This window comes from Sturnira hondurensis, unplaced genomic scaffold (assembly GCF_014824575.4).
Source record: "Sturnira hondurensis isolate 20B ecotype Veracruz unplaced genomic scaffold, ASM1482457v3 Scaffold0021354, whole genome shotgun sequence".
Lineage (NCBI taxonomy): Eukaryota > Metazoa > Chordata > Mammalia > Chiroptera > Phyllostomidae > Sturnira > Sturnira hondurensis.
In genome coordinates this window covers 15789022-15796853 of record NW_028093985.1, presented here as the reverse complement: position 1 = coordinate 15796853, position 7832 = coordinate 15789022, and the positions used below count along the sequence as shown (strand labels likewise).

General features: G+C 37.9%; 1 pseudogene; it reads right to left on the bottom strand.

Moving 5' to 3' along the window:
* Positions 1–3823: 3823 nt before the first annotated feature.
* Positions 3824–4681, bottom strand: LOC118977453 (RWD domain-containing protein 1-like; annotated as a pseudogene).
* Between the last annotated feature and the right edge of the window lie 3151 nt (positions 4682–7832).

Below are 7832 nucleotides of genomic sequence, written 5' to 3'. Positions count from 1 at the left end.
CTTACACAGCAATAAATAACTAGAACAGTTAGTTACCTATTAAAGTCATTTTTTAATCCCTAAAGATGCCAAGAAAATAAAGCTAATATTAGAATCACATTTTTTCCTCTGAGAATATTTTAAGGTAATGTCTTTCTTTTATTTACATAGAGTTTACCTGTAAAGTGGTGTCTTTCTTTATTTATATGAAAGCTATGAAGTCTGATTTAGTGAATGTGTGTTGCTCTTTGTGCGTCCTGTCCCCCAGCAGTTCAGATTGGTCTGGGAGAGGTTCCCACGATTTAGGGAGTGCCATGGGGCTGGCCCACCACGTCAATAGTCTACTGCAGAATGAACTGCAGTTAGTTCTAAGTTAAGTTGCTATAACAAGAGGCTCCAAAATACAGTAAGAAACAAAGGTTATTTCACTCTCATGTGACAGTCCTGAAGGGAGCATTTCAGGGCTGGCAAAGTGGCTCTCCTCTACAAGGTTATCCAGGGATGCAGTCTTTTTATGCTGTCCTTCTCTCGCCCCCCAGAGTCACTCATCTTCATCTGCGGGGTCCACACCACTCGCTAGCACTATAGTAACACTGGAGCTTGCAGTAAGGGAGAAAGAGAAAGAGTGGATGGCAAGAAACTGCCTTATTATAAAAACAGATCCCAAAACTTCCACCCATGACTTCTGTTGTTTTCCCATCAATCTAAACTTAAAACCGCCCTAGCTACCAGGAAAACCAAGAAATGTAGACTCTAAGCAGACATATACTCAGTTTAGACCCACAGACTCTAAGATGGCCCTGTGATCCCTTTCTCCTGGTATTCACACCCTTACATAATCTCTTCCATTTCTTTGTGGACAGGATCTGTGACTTGCTCCTTACCAGTAGAATAAGGTACTGGTAATGGAATAATTACACTGATGTGACCACTTTGCTTAAAAGTGCAATGTCCATCTTGCTAGGAGACTTTCTCCTCTTTCTTGCTAGCTTTAAAGAGACAAGCTGTACAATGGCTGGTGTGCCTCAGTTGGTGGAGCATCATCCATAGACTAAAAGGTCACTGGTTCAATTCCCAGTCAGAACACATACCCAGGTTGTGGGTTTGATCCCTGGTCATGGGGCATATGAGAAGGCAACCAACTGATGTTTCTCTCTCACATCAATGTTTCTTTCTCTCTCTCTCTCCTCATCCTTCTGTATAGAGAGGGCCAAATGAGGTAAGTCCCATACATTGTCCTTTCTTTTGTCTAGTGAGCTTTGATGCCTCAAGTCTCAATCTGATTTTAACGCTCATTTTTCTCTGCTCCAGTTTCTGCCTTTCCTGAAAAGGAGAAGGGTGCTTTAATCCCAGGAGCACAAAAAAGAGAATAAGTGACAAGATTCTATATCAATCTTCTATGAAGAACAGTTGCAACACACTTCCTCCTTCATCATTTAAGACAAACATACCACACCCAACAGCAAGTGTATTAGTTTCCTGGGGTTTGCGTGACAAACTACCACAAACTCAGATTGCTTGAAACAACAGAAATGTATCTCACAGAACTAGGGGCTAAAAGTCTGAAATTAAGGTGTCAGCAGGGCCATACTCTTTCCCTCTAAAAGTTGTGGGGAATAAGCCTTCCTCTCCTCTTTCTAGGTTCTGGTGGTTGCAAAACTTGGGAGTCCCTTGGCTTATAAAATGAATCACTCCAATTTCTGCCTCCATAGTTGCACAGCTTTCTCCTGTGCCTGTCTTACTTTCCCTTGTCTTGTAAGGACATCAGTCATCTGATTAGGGCCCACCAATATAACCTTCAACATGACCTCATCTTAACTTGATCACATCTGAAAAGATCCTACCTCCAAGTAAAGTCACATTCACAGATACTGAGGATAACAACTTAAGTATCTTTTGAGGGACACAGTTCAACTCATAACTACCTCAATAATTAATATTCTTCCATAGACAATATAATTTAGTTTATGTGACAAAGTACATTCCTGCTGTCAATATGACTTGGATCTAACAAGCAGCAAAATAATAGCACTGGCTGATGTTGCTAAATATTTTACTTTTTATAGGCCTTGAACTGTTTTATTTAAATTTTATTTTTTAATTACTGTTTTCATTCAATATCATTTTGTGTTAGTTTCAAGTATGCAGCTTAGTGGTTAAACAAGCATACACTTTTTGCCCCGGCTGATGTAGCTCAGTGGATTGAGCGCAGGCCTGCTAACCACATGATCACAGTTCGATTCCCAGTCAGGGCACATGCCTGGGTTGCAGGCCAGTTCCCAGCAGGGGACTCACGAGAGGCAACCGTACATTGATATTTCTCTCCTTCTTTCCTTCCCTTCCTCTCTAAAGATAAATAAATAAAATCTTTAAAAAAGAATATATTTAAAAAAACAAGCATACACTTTCTAAAATGTTCCCACCAATATTTCCAGTACCCACCAGGCACCACACATGGTTATCACAATATCACTAACTATATTCCCTATGTTGTAATTTACATCTCTGGGACTATTTTGTAACAATCAATTCATACCTCTTAATTTATTCACTTCTTTCACCCAGTCCCCCCAAGCCCCCTCCTCTCCAGCATCCATCAGTCTGTTCTCTGTAATTGTGAGTTTATTTCTATTTTCTGTGTTCATTTATTTTATTAAATAGATTCTACATATTAGCGAAATCTATTGTATTTGTCTTTCTCTGACTTATTTCACTTAGCAAAGTACCCTCAAGATCCAGGCATGCTGTCACAAATGTTAAGATTTCATTTTTTATGGCCCAGTAAAATATATATATATATATTATATATATATAATATATATACACTAATATATATATAATATATATATAATATATTATATAATATATATTATATATATTATATATATAGCTAATATATATATAATATATAACAAATATTGTATATTATATATATCACACACACACACACACCACTACCACCACCACCACTTTTTCATCTATTTACTGTTGATGGGCACTTGGGTTACCTCCAAATCTTGGCTATTGTAAATAATGCTGCAGTGAACATAGGGGTGCGTATATTCTTCTGAATTAGTGTTTTTGGTTTCTTAGAATATATACTCAGAAGTGGAATCACTGGGTCATAAGACCATTTCATTGTTAATTTTTGAGGACCCTCCATACTGTCTTCCATAGTAGCTGCATCAATCTGCATTCCCACCAACAGTGCACTAGAATTCCCTTTTCTCCACATCCCTGAGAACATTATTTGTTTTACTGATGATAGCTATACTGACAGGTATAAAGTGATATCTCATTGTGGTTTTAATTTGCATTTCTCTAATGATTAGTGATGTTGAGCATGGCATGTTTTCATGTGTCTATGGGCCCTCTGTATGTCCACTTTGGAAAACTGACTATTCAGGTTCTCTGTCCATTTTTTAATTGAATTGTTTGGGGGATTTTTTGATGTTGTGTTGTATGAGTTGTTTATAAATTATAAACATTAATCCCTTATGAAATGAATCATTAACAAATATCTTTTCCCACTCTGTACACTGTCTTTCTATTTTGTTGATAGTTTTTTTTTTTGCTGTGCAAAAAATTTTAGTTTGATATAGTCCCATTTGTTTATTTTTTCTTTAGTCCTATTTATTTTTCCCTTGCCAATGGGGATATATTAGAAAAAATATTGCTAAGGAAAATATTCTCCCTATATTTTTAATACATGTGAAATTTTAAGTCCATTTTTAAAGTTCATTGATGAAAACTCTCAGAAGAATGTTTTCCTGGAAACTACTTTTTCTCAGGGAAAAAAAGAAAAATCAACACCCTCTCAGCATAGCCACAGGTGCTGTGGCCATCAAGCCTCTCTGCAGATGGGGGTGGTCCATCGGTCAGTCAAGTCACTCTCTGGGCCAGCAGGATTGCAGTCTGGATCATCCTCATCATCCTCCAGCTCCAAGTCATCCATTCCTGAATCAAAGACTCATATCCCTTTCCAGGGTTTAGGAGTCGAGGTTATGATTTGTTTCAAATAACTGTTTCCCACTTAATTTATTTTTTTCTTTTTGTTCTTCTTTTATTCATTTATTTTTAATTTCCAAGAGTTTTGCATCAAACTTGGCTTTCCGACTTAAGAAAATCTCAATTGCGATCAGGAGTGCCATGAAATAATTGCTTTTGGGTTTCTTCTGCTTCTTTTTCTTTGTGTTTCTTCTCTTCTACTTGTTTTTTTGGACCCACTATCAGACTTAGCTTTTCTTACACAGCTGTCACCAAAGTAACAATCATCACTATACCAAAATTTCCTTCTGCCTGTAATGCTAATAACTTTAAAATGCCTGAGACACCATCATCATCTAGATTTTCAGGGAGAATATTTCACAAGTCGGGACCTCATCTGGGTATTATTCACTTATGTAAACTTGAGAATAGTCTGGACACTTTAATCATTTCCTCCAGCCTCAGATGTCACTGTAATAGTGAAGGTTTTCACTGGGAAGGTTTTCTGATAGTGCCAGTTAATGACACTCTCAAACCCCTCTTCACTCATCCCCATAACATCCTCAGAGGACAGCTGTACTGCTAGTGAGAGAGAACACGAGCAGGACTGAGTCTACAGAGGGGTAGCTGAGAAACATCTGCCTGTAAAGGAGACAGGGTAGATGGACTCCAGGGACTCCAGTTCACTGTGCTGTTCCCAGCCATAATCTGTCATCATGGCCCTTGCTGCTGTCCATGGATCACCCAGACACTTAGGTAGTGTGCTGCAGCCAGGACCACAACCACTCTGGGGGAATGGGCAGTAGCCAGGCAGGCACAGGTGCAGAGCACCCATCTGGGAGGCCTGGGGCCCAAAGCCAAGCTGGGCACTCTGAGTAACAGCCCTGTGTTGGCCTCCACCTGCTCCTTAGTTCCTATGTTCTCTGTAGGAGACCATTCTGCATGGCATGGGCCCAGCCCCCAGTGGCAAACATTTACCGCAAAGTAACTTCCTAAAATCCATGCTAACTAAACCTTCTAAGGATGAGTGTAACTGGTTCCATTACTTTTGCCCTTTTCATTTGCAAATATCCCTCTTCTGGGATATGATTAGCAGCATTGGCTCCTCTGTTTTCCGTAAAAGGTAACCACCTAAAGCAACCTGTGCATAGTAAATGAGGACTATCATGTAATGTGCAGAGAAACCCAATAAAGGGTTTCAGCAAGGGCTTTGGCTTTTGCTCCCCTTGAGAGAGAAGCCATACGGTCCCTTTTCCCCAACTGGACTCACGGTAGTCTGTGTTAATGTCTCATTTCATCCATAATAACCCAAACACTGCGGGTCGGTATCCGCATCATTTTCTTCTAGGTGTTTTATGGTTTCAAGTCTTACATTTAGGTCTTTAATTCATTTTTTCTTTTTTACAGTACTTTAAAAAATTATAAGTCTTTAATCCATTTTGAGTTTATCTTGTATATGGTGTAAAAATGTAGTCTAGTTCCATTTTTTGGCATCTATCTGTCCAATTTTCCCAACACAATTTATTGAATAGGCTGCCTTTACCCCATTGTACATTTTTGCCTCCTTTGTTATATATTAATTGACCTTATAAGCATGGGTTTATTTCTGGGCTTTCTATTCTGTTCCACTGATCTATGTTTCTGTTTTTATGCTAGTACCATGCTGTTCTAATTACTATAGCATTATAATGTAATTTAATATCAGGTATTGTGATACCTCCAACTTTGTTCTTCTTTCTCAAAATAGCTGTGGCTGTCAAAGTCTTATGATTCTGTATACATTTTTGGATTAGTTCTAGTTCTATGAAAAATGCCATTGGTATTTTGATAGGAAATGAGTTAGATCTATAGGTTGCTTTGGATAGTACAGACACTGTAATGAGGTTAATTCTTCCTATTCATGAGCACAATATATACTTCCATTTATTTGTAACTTCTTCAATTTCTTTTTTCAGTGTGTTACAATTTTACAAATACAGATCTTTTACCTCCTTAGTTAAATTTATTCTTAGATATTTTTGATACAATTTAAATGGGATTGTTTTCTTAGTTTCCCTTTCTACTAGTGTATAAAAATGCACCTAATTTCTGTATATTTATTTGGTATCCTGCTACTTTGCAGAATTCATTTATCAGTTATAATAGGGGGGTTTTTTTGGGGGGGTGTAGTCTGGAACTGTTTTTAACTGTCTAGCTCTCTGCGGCTTTCAGTTTGCAATCCCTTAGCTAGAGTTCACTGTTGTAGGCCCAGAACCACTCACATTTAAGGTGGCTATGTACCTATCTGAAGTGTCTTTTTTGTACTGTTCTTAACATTTAACTCTCAAAAAATAAATTTTATTTCAAACTTCTTGAGGATATTATCTCATAGTTACTGTCACACAATAACAACAGGAGCTTGTGCTGCTCTCTAGACTGACACATGATGAATGGTTCAGTGGGTCAGTGTTAGTATAGATGCAGATTTTACTACTTGTGGAACAAATATCTAAACATTAAAGTATTCTGGAATGAAAGCCAGTCTAGAGTAGTGGTTCTGCCCCACAGGAGTTTTTTCAGAGGACCAAGAGTAGTGTCTCAAAGACTATAGATTACAGGGTGCTTGACCACTTAAGTTTCTCTCTTCTGAATGCTTCCACTGAGAATTGTATCACTAAAGGTGTTCTTTATCCTCCCATAAAGCACAGTGACCAGCACATTTTAAGTGCTCAATAAACAACAGCTGAAGCAGTGATAGAGAGAAGGTTCCTCTAAGGTCTCGTCCAAATCTCAAAGTCTAGAATTCTACCAAGGAACCATTCAGAGTGAAGTCATTTCATATACCTAACATTTAAGTACATATTATTTTTATTAATATTACTAATAACAATAATTGCTGCCAACCATTGAAAACTAATATTTCTAAGGCTTTATGCTAAATACCTTACTGTTGTCTCATATAAATACTTATATGAGGTATGTATCAGCATTCCCACTTTACAGGTGAGAAAACTGAGGTTCACCCTGTTCACTTGACAAACACAAGATCACACAAGTAATAAGATGCAAAAGATTCATTCTAAATCTTCCTGGCTACAAAGTCATACTTATCACCCATTATACCATTTAAAAAAACAAAATAGCCTTTTACCTTTTGGAGAGAAAATTCCAGATGGATAATTTTGAAGTAAGGCAGAGCCACAGACGTCCTCAAAAATATATACTTTCATCTGAATGAGGACGTAGGTACTATTACTCTTCTTTGATAAGTTCTCATGAAGGAAAGAGATTGCATAGCTAGATCAGAAGGAAATTTTACCCCTGCTGAGCTTCATCCCTGGAAATAAATCACCAAGTGAAAACCCCACTGAGACTTCCAGCTACCATTTTAAAAGGGCGTTTGAGACTGTGAACCAGAGATCACTGTTAGGAGAATTTACAAACTTTTTAACTTTCTTAAATGTATTTATCTCATTAAATTCATTTTCCAAAGTGATTGGTTGAAAACTGACAAAGAGAAAAGGACCTGGATGCTTGTCTTCAGGCACAGTAAAGAAAAGGAGAGTTACTCTTTTTAACAACCAGGCTTTATGGGAGTATAAAGAACACCTTTAACGATACAATTCTCAGTGGAAGCATTCAGGAGAGAGAAACTTAAGTGGTCAAGCCCTGTAGTTAAAAAAAAAAGGGGATAACTTAGGCAACTTAGAGCTCCCTGGGGCCTACACCAATAAGCACATCATTACACTGTCCCCCTGGGACACAGAGATGACTGACCACAGCAAAGCATGGGCACTCAATTGCATTATAAGGGTCATTCTCAATATGTGGATCCCAGACCAGTACATCATCTTCACCTGGGAACTCATTTGATATGCAAATAACAT